Source organism: Triticum aestivum, chromosome 7B (genome assembly GCF_018294505.1).
Source record: "Triticum aestivum cultivar Chinese Spring chromosome 7B, IWGSC CS RefSeq v2.1, whole genome shotgun sequence".
NCBI classification, from domain to species: domain Eukaryota; kingdom Viridiplantae; phylum Streptophyta; class Magnoliopsida; order Poales; family Poaceae; genus Triticum; species Triticum aestivum.
The window spans coordinates 683308159-683325923 of record NC_057813.1 but is presented as its reverse complement, the minus strand read 5'-3'; positions in this window follow the sequence as shown (position 1 = coordinate 683325923).

Below are 17765 nucleotides of genomic sequence, written 5' to 3'. Positions count from 1 at the left end.
TCAACCCGCAGTCCGGATTTAGGTCACACCCGAACCGTTAGTTTACATTTTTCACCCCCCTGATGTTTTAGGTAATTCATCCGCGGATCATATTTAAGTCAAACAATGTTTTTTTAAATCATCCTTATCTTTTAAACTGTAACTTTGATTTGAACATGTTATATATGAAATTTGATTAGAAAAATATGTAGAATATGAATATGAGATTATTTTCACCTGTTAATTATTTTTAAATATTATTTTGGAATATATTGAAGTCAAATAAATGATTTTCTAAATATACGTATCTTTTAAACGGTAACTTCGATTTTAACATATTGTATATGAAATTTTATTAGAAAAATATGTGGAATCTAAATATGATGTTAATTTTACCTGTTAAATATTTTTTAAATATCGTTTTGGGAGCAAACTTATAATTTATAGCGTAAGATCCGTTGTCCTTTCGTACCGGCGCGACCCGGATTGCAAATAAACACCCCACTCTAACAATATAGGGAAAAGAAAACATCAATAACTACACATGCATATCTCTGAAAAATGTCGCAGGGGAAAACAACAGATTTCTCATCGCGAGAGTGAGAGAAAGCAAGAGAGAGAGAGAGAGAGAGGGAGGGAGAGGGAGGAGAGAGGGAGAGAGAGATGCCTTAGGATTAAACATATTCAAACACGTTTTTTTTTTGTGTGTGAACACCGAGGCCATCGCCGGCGAGGGTGAGAAGGAGGATAAGCGGCAACACAAATATGATGCCTCATGAAAATAAAGAAGATGGACCTATTGTGGTCTTGGGTGATGGTTGTTGGGTTAAGAGTGTGTATTATGTTTTCTCTCCCGTTGCAATGCACGGGCTTTTTTGCTAGTAAATTATAAGACCCCAAATAGAATAATGTGGTTGACCGTTGACATATATGGGACCATGCTCAGTATTTTCCTTGGCGTACTTCACCGGCATCTTCTATCTATTCTACTCCCTCTGTCCCAAAATATAAAAACGTTTTTGCCACTATGTTAGTGTAAAAAAGTTCTTATATTTTGGGACGGATGGAGTATTATATATTAAAAGGAAAATACGGAGAAGAATTAGAGATATTCCCTAGAAAATCACACGTTAATTAGAATTAGAGATGCTACTGCTACTATCTTTGTGTATCCATATTATCGGTAATAATTTAGGAGATATTATATCAAAGTCACAAGGATACACATTCTACCCACTTCAGGACTAGCCGCACCCAGCATCAAGCGGGATGAACATGTAACAACAGGTCGACGTTGCGCCCAGATGCGGCTGCAACGCTCTAAATCTAAGGCATTTTCCTGTTTCCTCCTCTTTTCAACTTAAAGAGCTAAAATTTGTAACCGCATGCACACGACCTAGGTAGTCCGAACAACACGCTTCCGGCATGCAATGCATACAACACACCACAAGAGTGTAATCAAAAGTTCCTAACCAGACCATGCAAATAAACTAGAAAACCTCACGTTCAATTCTGAACTGGAGAGAGACTTCGGTATCATGATGCTAGCGTGCATGTTATGAGTTTAGCTGCAAATGATGAATCCTCTTTCATATAATATTATAGCTGTATTGCGGACAGTACACGTATGAACATGGAGGTTCCAAAAAACTTTGAAGTTGGTCAACTCAAAAGGAGAAATAAATGAGCGAGGAAACTATCTGGTGGTACAGATAAAAGACTTAAAATTAAAATTTCACAGCTTGCATCATCATGGTAGGATTAAAATATGGAGTGCAAATGAAAAACCCAATTTTGGTTAATATTTATTTTTGGGACATGGCTGATGTTTTACTAATAGTTATGTCATAAAAATAATAAACAAAAAATAATGCTGTTCTAGAATTTATGTAACCTCACGTCATATAAGAAATTCAATACAAAAATAATTTAGACAACTAATAGACTCTGCCTGCGCATTTGCGCGGGCCACTTTGCTAGTTAAAATGAAATATAAAATATACAAAAAGTTGTTCTTTTAGAACTCAGCATAACGCCTCGTTCACATTGCAATATGGACATACTTATCAGGAAGGAGGATGAAAAAAGGTCCACAGTTGGCCGCGGGGCGCCGACGGCATCTTGCTTTAGAATGCAACGATGTGCATAATTCCTAAATCTTGTTGTCGAGGTCGATTGTGGGCGGCGGAGGCTGAACCAAGTGGGGGTGTGGAACTCTTTGGTGTCCAACACCTCCATTTCCACGTTGGTTTCCAGGTCGAACAACTTGCAGGCTGCGATATCATTTGAATGTTAGGCATGCTAGTCAGACTGAACACACCAGAAACTGTCAAAACTCAGACAGCAGAGCATGGTCACAGATCTCTGAAAGTACGGGCAGATCCTACAACACCCAAGGCATCTCAGATAACAAGCGGTGATGCTTCGTTGTGGTCGGAAAATCTGGAACGGCTCGCGGAATAATAATCACTCGTTTCCATTTATATTGAACTAAGTTTGTTGTCGTTCAATTACTTATTCAATGCAGCTATTCCGTCTAATCTATGTACTTGTCTCGAGTGTTGACACATGTTCTCTTCTTTTCTGAACCATGGTGCTTTTAGAGCATCTACATCACCTGAAGTGGGTAGGCGTCAAGGTTTTGGTTACCGGTCGAAATTTCGAGATTTCCCGTGGTTACCGCGTATTTCCGTGCCCCTCGGTAAATCCACGTACCAAGCAAAAAATACCAGTTTTTTGAATTTTTTGAATTTAAACACTCGATTTGTAGTAAAGTACGTAGGATCTAATTAATGTCATGAGAGTTGGTTCTGGCATGTTGGTAGCAACTTAGTTCCTGTTTTAAGAGGTCTTTGGTTCAAATATTCGTTCATTAACTTATTTGAATTCAAAATTCAACTATAAATTTCGTTCAAAATATTCTCGGTATTTATCGGTATTTCTCGGTAACCGTGGTAACCGCGTTTACCAGTCCCCCTCGGTATTTCTCGGTAACCGTGGTAGGCGTTACCGATGAGAGAAATGATTCGCTCAAGTGCTAAAGAATGTGTCCTTGCAGGGACAGTAGATAATGGTAATGCAATCACGCCGGCTGGTACCAGACTGCTTCAGACATAGGGAACCAAAGCTTTTGGCACTCCTCAATTTCCCCTTCTTAGCCTTGTGTGACATGGATGCTCTAAAAAAATAAAACACCAATCTGTTTCACAGAGTTTATAAAAAAATGGCCTAAAAACATAAAAAGAAGCTGACAACTTGTTTCCGCAGCCATCAAGGGCTCATGGCCGGCCCACTTTGGCTGCGGTACAAGAACGTTGGGGGCGGAGAACAAGGAGAGTACAAGCAGTTGTAGGGCATGCTTGGTTTGGAGTTAAAATCTGGCTACGGAATGGTTGGCGGCAACCAATATTTGGCAAAATCAGAACATGCAAAAAAAAAACAGGAATTTTGGTAGAGATTAGCACAAGGCTGTTCAGTAGCTAATGTTTTGTGCATCCGCCCAAGACAGTAACTGAAAATTTTGTGTCAAACCTGCTAGAGCCCGGTAGCCTCTCTAGAGTCTAGATATGGGGACTATGGCTGCTCTTGATTCATGTATCTCTTGTCCACACAATTCTGTTCCCGGCGTCTCAGAGCAGTGGTGCAGAGTAGATGCATGCCATGAATTCACAGTCACAAGTTTATATATTCCTAATGCCTCCCAAATCTAACAAATTATTATAATTATGCGACTTCAACAGCATAAAATTTGGCTAATTGTCTTGACTCTGCAGGAGTAGTATATCCATGGTGGCTAGCTCATTTGAATAAATGGCTTACATACATCCTTCTTTAGTATGCCTCTAGCTACCAAATCATATAATAAACCACGGTCGATGGGAGTTATTCTATCTAGTCGGTAACTATGAACCACCACCATGGGCAGAACCTATATGTATGCACACATAACTCATTCCAGGTGGGAGCTGGGAAGAAATAAATGTGATAATAGCTCTAACAAGGTAGATGTCATGTACGACTGAAGATAAGTATGACTACAGGAAAGCAAGGAAGTTCAATAGTGAAGCGCTCAAAGTGGATCAGTTACAGACAATCAAGGAACCAGAGAACAGTCGGAGGAACCGAGTTGAGCTTGAACTTTTGTTATCTGCCAACATGTCATAGTTGTTACCTAAATATGCAGTAGCTTCTGTGCTTAAGTTATTATATGTAAAACTTGAACCTTTATTATTACTGTACTGCTTCTATCATGTCGAAGTATGTGAATGTCACGGTATCTACAGACAATATGGTCGATAGGCTGTGAGTGCCTGGAAATCAATCCATTTTATGCACAATCCATTATCATGCCCCAACATTGAATCCCTATTTCTTTTCGAGTTCGTTACAGTTTCTTCTTCGCGTTATAATGGTGTTTACAGTTTTGATATTTCAGTTTCATGCTTGATTTATATTTGCTTCATACTCAACAAATATTCCTTATTAGCTGAATTTCTATGCTTTCGCCGCAAGAACGCTGCAAAGATAATCACACAACAGGAAATGATACTGCCAAGATAATCATATCTTGAATATTTCCATCAACTCGTTGTACAGAAAGTTGCCATGGAATCTCGTACATGATGCTTACAATTCAGAAAAGCGGTCGGTGTTCACCAAGAAACTCTTTTCCCAATTATCTCTATTGCCTTGCGCCGTGTATGAAACCGGGGAGGCGTTTAGCATTTGCTCCCAGATGAACAGTAACTCGAAAAGGTGGTAAAATGTTTTAAAAAATTCTGAATCTTTCTGTTGATGTACGTATTAGTGTCACAAGCATATACTTGGCAATTTTCATGCGAAATGGAGCTGTAGTGTTTTGTCGGTTCAAAAAAGCAAATTTGGGGTGACATTTTGGCGTAACAGTTAGAGTTTCAATCTGTTTTGTTTTTTGCACAATCCAAACATTTTAACTTTTTTGCCTAAAATATTGCAGGTAGCATTTGGATATGACTATTAATACATAAAAAAATTAGGATTTTTTTGACATTTCAAAACACATTTTTTGCGTGCAGCAAGATGTGCTCCCTGGAGCCAAATTGGATTTCATTCTCCAAACTAAGTCGAGCATTCATTGAAAATAATATTGACAGATGCACCAGTTTATGTCCTCTTCTTTCTTCTTTCGTTGATGATCTATATGCTAAGCGTTATGACATCTGTCAGTGTCAAATTGCAAATACACTATAGTGCAGACCGCAATATCATCTGAACGTTATGCATGTTGTTAAGACTTGAACACACCCACAAACAATCAACAATCAACAGCCAGTTGTACATCACCGAGATTAAGGGCACATAATAGTAATTGGGAAATCCGGAAAGTATTGGAAATTGTCATCACCGGATGGTGTGCGCCAGAGTAGGCAATGTAGAGATATTAAGCATGATGGTTCCTATGATGTGTAATTACCACAAGCCAGCTCATGAACCGGCAACTTGAGGTCCTAGAGATGTCCTCGGAAGTCCTGCCATGTGGATGACTAACGTGCCGTTCTGGGAAAGGGAACAACCATCCATCCGGAGGAAGAAACAAAGGCGGAGGCGCTCCCGCGACTAGGTGCTAGGGTTTCCCCTCCTCCCCTCCCGCCGCCGCCGGCCGCCAGCCTCGCGCCCCGCCTCCGCCCCCCTTCCGCCCTCCCCCTTCCTCCGTCCAGATCCGCCTCGCGCCGCCTCCCCGGAAGGTGGATAGGGCGGAGCTCGAGCTCCTCACCCGCGGGTCCCCTCCTCCCCCGTCTCCCCTCGCCGCCGCCGGCGGGCGCGTCTGGCGCTGGCCCAGGTGGTGCCGGTGGCGGCGGGCCTTCTCGTCCCCGCGCGCGCATGCTCCCTTCCCGGGGCAGGGAGGCGGCGGCGGTGCAGCCCGACTTGGCTACGGTCCGGCGACCCTGCGGCGGCGGCCGGCGGCAGGCATGGTGACGGCGCCGCTCCTTGGCGGCGGGGCGGCGTGGTGGTGCTGGGTGACCGACAACGCGCCCCCGGCCCAGATCTGGGCCCGACGGGCCACATCTGGGCCCTAGTGGGCCGGCCCCCCGGCGTGGTCTCATTGTCTGCGGCGCGGTGAGGAGGAGGAACGGCTCGGATATGGGGCGTCGGCACCGACGGCGTGCCGGTAGCAGCGCGAAGGCGGGAGCTTTATGGGCCCACGAGGGCTCGGCCGGGCCTGTGGGCCTACAGGCCTGGTGTGCTCCTGCTATTGCGTCCGGACGGCTACCGTCGCTAACGGTGGAGATGGGGCCCTCCCGCGTGCCGACGGTGCTGACGCCCTAGTCCTGGCTGTGATTCTTCGCCGCGCTATCCTCACTTCGCGGTGCCGTGGTGAGACGGCGTGGGGGCCTCATGACCGCGCTGGCGGAGGGTGGTGGTTGGTTTGGTGGCTGGATCCGGAGCGCCCGAGGTGCGGGTTTGGATCGGGGGAAACCCCTGTCGGCATGGCCGACTCTGGCGCGGTGGCGCCTGTGGGTGCCACCTTACCTTCCGGGAGGGCGTCGGGGGCTACCCTTCCTCTCGCCTCGTCGTGTACCGGGGAAAACCCTTGGCAGCAGCGTCGTCATCATCGCGATCCTTCTTGGAGGTGTTGATTGGTGTCGGCGCTTCGGAGTCTTGGAGCCTAGTGGAAGAGCCCGGTGGACGCAGCGATCACGAGGCTTCTTCGTTTTTGTTGATCCGACGTTGTCGGCATTTGTTTTTTTTGCTCTTTCTCTATCGTTTCTTTTGGACGTGACTGTGCTGCTTCCGCCCCAACACTTATTCCTGTATGGTTCGGTTGATTGCATTGTATACAAAGCGGGGGAAACCCTTTTTCGGTATACTTCGTTTGGTGGCAACGATATTGCTGAGTCTTACTGGAATTTCTGTAGTACCTGTCAAAAATATTATATCCAACCCGACAGGTACGTAGTTACTCTAGACATGGGGCCTCTAGTTGCCCGTGATTGTAGATACTCTTGTCCGCATCATTCTCGTTGAGCAACATCACAACGTATAGCAATGTTGCAAAGTAAATACATGACAGGATCGCACGCAACTACAAGCCGGTCTATTCCTAATGCCTCCCAAATCTAACATATTTGTGATGGTGTGCGATTTTAACAACACAAATTAGGCAAATTGTCTTTACTCGTGGGGAGTATTATATCCATGGTGGCCTACATATATAGCTATGAGCTCTGGCTAGCTGTTCACACGACGGGAGCTATTCGAACTGGTTGATAACTATAGAAGACCGGGATGCAAACAATATATATGCATGCATACCAAACGGGAGCTAAGAAATAATAAAGGAAAAACTCAAAACGGTGCCCGGGCTCATCTGCTCCCTCTCAGCAAAAAATTCAAAACAAATACTAAAAAATTCAAAAAATTCCAAATTTTGTTGTGATGGTAGATAATTTGACGCGTGAGGTGCGCCCCAAAATTCAACTCATTTGGACATCTGAGCGGCTCTCGGCAAAAAAGACAAATCAGGTCAAAACAGTGCGTGAACAGTATACATTTTTACAGACCCTGATTTTGTCTTTTTTGCCGAGAGCTGCTCAGATGCTCAAATGAGTTGAATTTTGGGGCGCACCTCATGCGTCAAATTATCTACCACCACAAAAAAATTTGGAATTTTTTGAATTTTTCTAGTATTTTTTTTGAAATTTTTTTTAAGCATGGGTGCAGATGAGCCCGGGTGCAGATTAGCCGCACTCATAATAAAGGTGATAATAACTCATCGGTAAGGTAGGTGCAATGTACCATAGAACTTGAGTCATGACTTTGCTATACTTTTTTTCCTTCTTTTTTTCTTTTCTCAAATATGCACCAAAGTACACATTATTTTGTATTTAGAAGGGAGAGGCAAAAGCACAACTAGGCACAAATAGAAACCCCCCGGGGGGGGGGGGGGGGGGGGGCGGACAAAACCTAGCACATCAGTAAGCGCTATACACGGACAGGTTCTGGTCTGGCAGTTGAGTGTGTGTTACGCTACCCACGGTGGCGCCTTGGCACTAACAAGTACTCCCTCTGTAAACTAATATAAGAATGTTTAGATTACTAGAGTAGTAATCTAAACATTTTTATATTAGTTTATGGAGGGAGCAGATGTTATGCTAGCCACTATGGCGCCTTCGCCAAGTAGGGATGTTGGAGGACGGCGTCCACGTAGCCGGAAACACACTAAAAACTTTGTTATTTTAATATAATCACGCTAGGCCTAATTTTCATTAGACGGACGTTCGCAGACTCACGGACGTAGTCCGCCTGCATACCTACGAACAAACCAACACTCCCAGTCCTACGAGGCTCCTTAAAAGAGGCAAGTGATGCTCACTTTCTGGAGTTCCCATATGTGGGTATGGACAAAAGCAATTGTTTCCAATTCCTAATTGATCCCAATATTATAAAAAATAGTGGATGAGAAGAAAAATTGTTAGCCGCTGGAGGAAAGGAAATTCTACTCAAATCTATTGTACAAGCATATACATTGCTTCAATTTGGCTTTGCTAGCCAAGCAAGCGTGGTGTTTGCTGAATAATCCGGAATCATTATGTGCTACAATCTTGAGAGCTAACTATTTCCCGAATGGTGATTTAATGAATGCAAATCTAAAGAAGGGTTCCTTTTTTACCTGGCAAATCATTATGGCGATGGTTAATTCTCTAAGAATGGTTATATTTGGTGAGTCGGAAATGGACACAATATTGATACTTGAGAAGATGCATGGATCCCGAATTGTGCAAATAGAAAAATCATTACTCCTAGAAGGGGGCAACTTTTGTCAAAGGTCTCTAATCTTATTACACTAGTGTAGAACCGGGCAATAGCACCGGTTCATATGGCTCTTTTGTGCCGGTTCCATAACCGGCAATAAAGTGTGGGCACTAAAGCCCCTCCCCCCCTTTAGTACCGGTTCAGCACGAACCGGTGCTAAAGGGCAACCACGTGGCACGAGCCAGCTCCGGGAGCCTGGAGCCCTTTAGTACCGTTTGGGGGTTTTAGTTTTATGATTTTTTTCATTTAATTTTGTGTTTCTATTTTAATTCTTTTTCGTTTGCTGGTATTTTACGATACTACACATTGTACACGTTATGTATATATATATATATATATATATATATATATATATGTATGTATATATATATATACATATATATATATATATATATATACATATATATATATATATATATATATATAGAGAGAGAGAGAGAGAGAGAGAGAGAGAATTTCTAGTAGAACCAATCATGCATATAGATATCATCAATGTCTCACAAACCACCATATTAATTAATTCACACATACACACATGTATATCTATATACAATTTCTCCTACATATGCATGTTGCCTTTGGAGCCAGTGGCATTAGCCTAATTGGTGCCTTCGGAGCACGATGACAATTGGAAGTGGTTTTCATGGGGGCGGTAGCGGGTAATAGTATTCTCCCTTCGGATTTTTGACCTGGTCGAGCAAAAATCCCGCTATTTCCTCTTGAAGTGCTTCTACGCGCTCTGTTTCTAGGAGCTTCTCCCGCACCTCTCTGAACTGTTAAGAAGGAGATCAATATGCATGTTTATTAGTTGTGTGACTAGATATCGATAATGGTGTAAAAATTGTGAATAGGGATCTGACAAGCGTACCCATTCCTGTCTTTGAGACCTACTCCTTTCGGATGCCATCATGCGAATGTTTTCGCAAACGCAGAATGCACACAGATCAGTCCCCTGCGCCTGCTTCAGGGCCTTTACGAGAATGGAATTTGATCAGATAATAATTAATCAAGCATTTAAGCTTTTTTTCCATTCGCCTTCCGTGACGCTGATGAACCTTGCCCAAGCCCTGCCCGTCGACAAAGAAAATGAATAAAGGGGTTATTAAATAGTTCATATCATGAAATGACGAACTAAATAGGCCGAGATATATAGTTAATAATGATTGAAATTACCTGTTGACTATCCCAAACAAGATGTTATAGTCAGTATTTTCTTTGAGTAGTGAGTCCAGTATTTCAACTGTTCCGGTGTCAACTTTAATGATACACAAGATCCAGTGAAATCTGCATGCACACACGATTGCATGTCTTAATTAAGCGGGCATATGTAAGCAAAAACATGTAGCTAGCTAGTAGGCAAAAACAGAGAATTTGTAGTAGAAGACAGTGTGACTCACTATAAGTTGTAAGTAAGTAGTATATCTTCATTGTATTTCAGGCGCTTCAAGAACTCTAGCATGTTGTCCTCTACGGCCTTTTGATGATGTCGATTTATTAGCCATGTGTATTCATTAACGGTGTTTGGGTCAATGAACCCAATGCCAAAGCGTCCACCTTTTCTCATTTCATACATCTTCATCCTGCATAATACCACAGAAAAGAATATAGTGAGGATAATTACAGGTAATGATTGATCAAAAGGATCACTACAGCTAGCTTGAGACTTAAATTACAGAAAGAAATCACTTACAGACAATAGCAACTGACGATAGATTTGTCGAATGCGTCTTGATTGTATAACTGAAACAGTTCAGAATACTCAACGGACAGAGCTTTCTCATGGAAGTAATGCTCCTCCCTGACATTCACCATGAGGGACAATCGATCGGAAATCTTGGTAATGTTCATGTACCATTGATGCAATTCATACATTCTCGTTGGGAGGTTCTTGACCTTGTCTGGCTCGACCAAAGGTTGGCTCCGAACATATCTCCGTTTTATTTCATCCTCTGTAAGCACAGGCATGGGCTCGATCTCGAGGAGTTGTCCAACAGTGATGTTGAGAACTTCATCCTGCATTATATGGTCCTTGGTTATTACCACATTGCCCACCTCGGGAACGTAAACTGTTTGCCCACAATAATATTGGGCGCGCGTACTGTCACGTATTGTTGGCACAACAAGTGAGGGGATTGATTGCGCCGCCTGTTCTTCTAGCTGGGGAATGGTTTTCCCGCATTTTTTGACAGTTGCTTGTTGTTTGCTCGATCCCGAGCTCGCCTCCTTACGTAGACGTGCTCGATTTAACTTCCTAATGTGGCGCTCATAGTCTGTGTCAACAGGCTTGGGAGCTGGTGGTTGAGCCATACGAATGAAGTGGTCAATCATTTCCTCAGGCACTTTCTCCCTTGGCAGCGGTGGCGGTTTCGGTGCAAAATGAGCTTCCACCTCGGCCTTCGATATGGCTGCGTTTTCCTCCTCGGACTTGTCATAAGGCCTCTGCGGAAGAGGCTTGAGGCCTGGACCATATTTATATCGCTTGCCTTCGCCTGTACTTCCTGTACTACCTCCACTCATACCACTACGCACCATAGCTGTGGGGTGTCTCTTCTGCGATTGCTGAGGTGGCGGAGACGGCTGACGGGGCTGAGTTGGACGAGGAGGAGTGGCCTGAAGCTGTGCCGGACTTGGAGAAGGAGTGGCCTGAGGTTGTGCCGTACTTGGAGGAGGAGTGGACGTCTGACGCTGTGGCGGACTTGGAGGAGGAGGAGTGACCTGACACTTTGCCGGACTTGGAGGAGGAGTGGCCTGACACTTTGCCGGACTTGGTGGACCTGCAGGAGCGGGAGTCTGCTGACTCGGTGGCGGACTTCGACGAGGAGTCGGCTGACGCGGTGTCGGTGGCCTTCGAAAGATGATGCAATCCTTTTTCCATAGGATGATACGATGGTTGGTCTCTCCGAGAAAGTGCTCGTCGTCACCTCCAGGAATGTCAAGCTCTAGCTCCGAATATGGGTCCACCATCTCATCAACCAAGACACGAGCATAGCCCGCTGGAATCGGGTTGCAATGGAAGGTTGCCTCGGGGGGATTTGTAAAAGCAACGGCGTCCGCCACCTTCATGGATATGTTCTTCATTTTGACGCGTAGCTCGCAGTTAGTGTTCTCCGTGATGTCATCCACGGGGTATCTACCCAGCATTGCATCGTCCGGGGCAGAACCCACGCTGCTTCTCGGCATGGATGGGGCGGTGCTATTCAATGTTGGATCATTCGCTAGCTGCTGCAGCTGCTGAGACCCCCTTTGCTGGGTAAGTGAGTCGATCTGCTCCTGCTGCCGCTGGAATTTGACTGCCAATTCCGCTTGACTTGCTTCTAGGCCTTGAAGGCATTCATAGTCTCGCTTCCTCTGCTCCTCCTCCATCTTCCTCTTCTTCTCCTCCGCAATCTTCTTTCTCGCACGGGTTCTGTAGTCGGTGTTCCAGTCTTAAAACCCCTCATACCACGGAATAGAGCCCTTGCCTCGTGTTCTTCCTGGGTGTTCAGGATTTCCCAGGGCACGCGTAAGCTCGTCGTTCTCTCTGTTGGGCTGGAACACCCCCGATCGTGCCTCTTCTATTGCAACAAGTATCGCATCGTCGGCTCCCTTCAGACTTGCCCTCGTCGAAACATTGCCTGTCTTCGGGTCCAACCCCCCCCCCCATGCACATAGAACCAAGTCCTGCACCTGGGGGCCAGCTCTTAGTAATCGGAGTGACACCTGCATCCTCCATCTCTTTCTCAGACTTATCCCACTTAGGCATAGCCACCTGGCCCCAGCTTATGGAACTTATTCTTTTTTTCGGCATTCTTCTTGTTTATTCTCGACCGTTCCTTAGCTAATTCCGAATCCTTGAATTTCACGAAATCGTCCCAATGAGCATGTTGGTTCTCTAGTGTTCCCTCGAATACTAGAATCTTCCTTCCACCCTTGACGTACTTGTCCCATTCACGATTCTTGTGGTTCTTGAATGCAACCGCCATCTTCCTAAGAGCAGCGTCCTTGACTTTCTGCACATCTGCTTCTGTGAAATGATCTGGTAGGGTGAAATGTTCCATGAGAGTATCCCAAAGCAGATCTTTTTGTCTTTTGTCGACAAAAGTAACATCTGGACGTGGAGCAGCGTCCTTTTTGTCTTTTTGTCTTTTGTCTTTTGCTGGCTCTCTCCATTCTTGAAGGGAGATCAGGAGTTGGTCCTTCACAACAACTCCGCACTGACGAACGACTTTGTCCGCAATCTTCTTAGGCGCTAATGGTTCGCCGTTAGGTCTGATTGCCTCGATATTGTACTTTACGCCATCCTTTAACTTTTTGTTCGGCCCTTGTTTCGTCCTTTTGCATGAAGATTTGCTCGATCCGGATGGCTGAAAGAACAAAGATCGATTCGTTAATATATCTTCAAGTCATTTAAAACATGTGATGATCACCAGATGCCTGCTTATATAAATATATATACCTCGCCGGTCTTTGTTGTTTCAAGATCAACATTTTCTTCGTCATCATCATAATCATAGTTCATGACTTCATCAATTCGGTCGTCGCGATCGAATATCATATCACCCTCTCCGGTGTTGTTTAGAAATTCGGAGCCGTCATAATCTTCTTCATTCTGATCATCATCTGGCCCGCGAGGATGGCGTATCATATCGAACATGGCCTGTTCTCCCTCTCTGCCGGTATTGTCCGTCATAGCTTTTATTTAACTAATCCAAAAGAAATATAAAACAATTTAGTATTCAAATTACATCGTCTCGAATAATAGATATAATCTCAAATACATCGTCACGAATAATAGATATAATCTCGAAAACATCGTCTCGAATAATAGATATAATCTCGAATACATCGTCTCGAATAATAGATATAATCTCGAATACATCGTCTCGAATAATAGATATAATATCTAATACATCACTGGCTAGGTAGCTAATAAAGATCGAATACTACAGAAGAATCTAGGACACTCGCGGTTCCTGCGGCGCAGGCGGTGGACACCCAAAGAGAAGGAACCCTCACAGGATCATAGCTGAAGTGAGATCCCTGAAGAAACTGCCAGGTATTGGAGAACCTGCCGCCTCTAACGCAACCATGTAGTGATGGACGTGCTCGTCCTCCTCCCTGACATGGCGACGTACCACCTCCGGCTGGGCCGGCTCCCTCCGCGCCAAAACTGGCCCACGCAAACGCCACCAAACGAGATCAGGGTCGACGACGGGACCCGGGGCCGGGTTCCTCATCAAGCGGCGCGCCCCTCCAGGCAGCACCTCCCAGTGCCAGCCCGGTGGAGCCCAGTCCCGGACATGGGTCAACCGGACATCGTCGCGGACGTGTCGACGGCGAGGATGCGGGTCGGGCATCTCAAGAACAAATACTAGCTATATGCCCGCAAAAAGTAACATATTTTTAATGATTGGATTTTGATAACTAAAATTTCTAAAATTTCTATATAACTAACATTTCTAACAATGCTATATATAACTAACATTTCTATAACATTTTTAATATTTCTATAACTAAAAAAAAGAAAAGATTTATAACATTTCTATATATATATATATATATATATATATATATATATAACTAACATTTTTATAACTATTTCTATAACTAAAAAATAGAAAAATTTCTAACAATTCTAACATTTCTAACTATTCTAAAAATTCTAACATTTCTAACTATTCTAACAATTCTAACATTTCTAACTATTTTAACAATTCTAACATTTCTAACTATCTCTGAAAAACAGAAAAATTTCTAACAATTTCTAAAAAACAGAAAAATTTCTAACTATTTGTATAATTAAAAATAAAAAATGTATGTGTGTGTGTGTGCGCTCACCGGCGAGGCGAGGGACGACGGGGGGCGGCGACGGGGGCCGGGCACGCGGCGACGGGGACGGCGACGGGCGCGACGACGACGAGGATGACGACGACGGGGACAGGGACGGGGCGGCGACGACGGGGACGGGGACGGACGGGCCGGGGCGGCGACGACGACGGGGACGTACAGGGCGGCGCCGACGACGGGGACGGGGACGACGCGGGACGGGCCGGGACGGGGCGGCGGTGACGACGGGGACGACTGGGACGGGGACGACGGGGCGGCGACGACGGGGACGAGGCGGCGACGGGGGCGGCGACGAGGGATGGAGACGTACGGGGGCGGCAGGCGACGGTGCAGAGGAGAAGAAGCCAGATGAGAAACTGAAATTTTTGTAAGTGTTGTTTATATAGGAGGGGCCTTTAGTACCGGTTTGTGCCACCAACCGGTACTAAAGGCCAGTTTTGGCAGCCCAAGCGGCGGGAAGCGACCCCCTTTAGTACCGGGTGGTGGCACAAACCGGTACTAAAGGCTCCCCCTTTAGTACCGGTTTGTGCCACGACCCGGTACTAAAGGGGTTGCGCTGGCGCAGGTGCGGTGCGGCAAGTTTAGTCCCACCTCGCTAGCCGAGGGGCGACCGCACTGGTTTATAAACCCCCGTGCGGTCGCTCTCTCGAGCTCCTCTCCAAAGCAGGCCTACTGGGCCTACGTGTTCTTTGCTGCCCTGTGGGCCCACTTGGCCTTTGCGGGCCTGCATCCTGGCCCAACAATAGGTTGGGTTTCTAGTCGTATGCAGGCCGCTCTGGTCTAGTAGGCGGGTTTTTTTTGCTTTATTTATTTTTGTGTTTTTTTGTGTATTTAGAGTTTCTTTGTGAATATTTTTGCTTTAGGTACAAAAAATTACAAACTTTCTGTTAGTGCCCGTAGTTTTCAAATTTGAATAGTTCAAATTTTGAATTATTTGAAATTAGTGTGAATCACTAGTTTGTGAATAACTTAACTTTAAAAATCAGTAAAGGCATGAAAGAATTTGTTTGCACATAAAATTTCTTCGCGTTTCAAATGCCAAAACACATAACTACCCTAACTATTACAGAGATTCCCTTCTGGGTGTGAAACTTTTTCTTCACGATGATAGTAAAGGCATGAAAGTGATGATAGTAAAGCCGATCACATCCCAGATCTTTGGATGTGAAACTTTTTCTTCACGTGTGTCCCTTTGCGCTGTAACCATGGAAAATCTTCATCATTTAACGGGTTGCTCGGGTCAATATTCACTATGAATGGAGCAATTTCATCAAACTTTTCATAATCTTCTGACTTGTCTGTCTTGTCATCCACTCCCACGATGTTTCTCTTCCCAGAAAAAACTATGTGCCGCTTTGGCTCATCGTACGATGCATTCGCTTTCTTATCTTTTCTTTTTCTTGGCTTGGTAGACATGTCCTTCACATAGAAAACCTGTGCCACATCACTGGTCAGGACGAATGGTTCGTCTGCATACGCAAGATTGTTGAGATCCACTGTTGTCATTCCGTACTGCGGGTCTTCCGTTACCCCGCCTCGTGTCATATTGACCCATTTGCACTGAAACAAATGGACCTTTAAACCACGTCGATAGTCAAGTTCCCATATGTTCTGTATATAACCATAATATGTTTTCTTTCCCGTCTTGGTTTCTGCATCAAAGCGGACACCACTGTTTTGGTTGGTGCTCTTCTTATCTTGGGCGATCGTGTAAAATGTATTACCATTTATCTCGTACCCTTTGAAAGTCATTATATTCGAAGATGGTAACTGGGACAGCAAGTACAGGTCATCTTCAATAGAGGTGTCATGCATGGTACATGTCTGCAACCAGCTGGCGAAACTACTGGTTTGTTCACGTGTAATCCAGTCATCAGACCGCTCCGGGTGTTTGGAGCGTAGCAAATTCTTGTGTTCATCCATATACGGAGCCACCAAGGCGGAATTCTGTAGAACTGTGTAGTGTGCTTCAGTGAGAGAATGTCCGTCCATACATATTATTTGTTCCCCTCCTAGCGTGCCTTTTCCCTCCAGTCTGCCCTTTTGCCGCGATTCAGGAACACCAATCGGCTTAAGGTCAGGAATAAAGTCAATACAAAACTCAATGACCTCCTCATTTTGACGGCCCTTGGAGATGCTTCCTTCTGGCCTAGCACGGTTATGAACATATTACTTTAAGACTCCCATGAACCTCTCAAAGGAGAACATATTGTGTAGAAATACACGACCCAAAACGTTTATCTCTTCGTATAGGTGAACTAGGATGTGCGTCATGATGTTGAAGAAGGATGGTGGGAACACCAACTCAAAACTGACAAGACATTGCACCAAATCATTCTGTAACCTTGGTATGATTTCTGGATCGATTACCTTCTGAGAGATTGCATTGAGAAATGCACATAGCTTCACAATGGCTAATCGAACGTTTTCCGGTAGAAGCCCCCTCAATGCAACCGGAAGCAATTGCGTCATAATCACGTGGCAGTCATGAGACTTTAGGTTTTGGAACTTTTTCTCTGCCATGTTTATTATTCCCTTTATATTCGACGAGAAGCCAGACGGTACCTTAATATTGAACAGGCATTCAAAGAAGATTTCCTTCTCTTCTTTGGTAAGAGCGTAGCTTGCATGACCCTGATGTATGTCGTCTTCTCCGTGCATACGTTGCTGGTCCTCCCGTGCCTCAGGTGTATCTTTTGTCTTCCCATACATGCCCAAGAAGCCAAGCAGGGTCACGCAAAGATTCTTCGTCACGTGCATCACGTCGATTGCGGAGCGGACCTCTAGGTCTTTCCAATATGGCAGGTCCCAAAATATAGATTTCTTCTTCCACATGGGTGCGCGTCCGTCAGCGTCCTTCGGAACAGGTTGTCCGCCAGGACCCTTTCCAAATATCACCTTCAAATCCTTGACCATATCATGTACATCAGCACCAGTACGGTGGCGAGGCTTCGTCCGGTGATCCGCCTCACCTTTGAAATGCTTGCCTTTCTTTCTTACGGGATGCCTGCTCGGAAGAAATCGACGATGTCCCAGGTACACATTCTTCTTACAACTATTCAAATATATACTGTCGGTATCATCCAAACAGTGCGTGCATCCGCGGTATCCCTTGTTTGTCTGTCCTGAAAGGTTACTGAGAGCAGGCCAATCATTGATGGTCATGA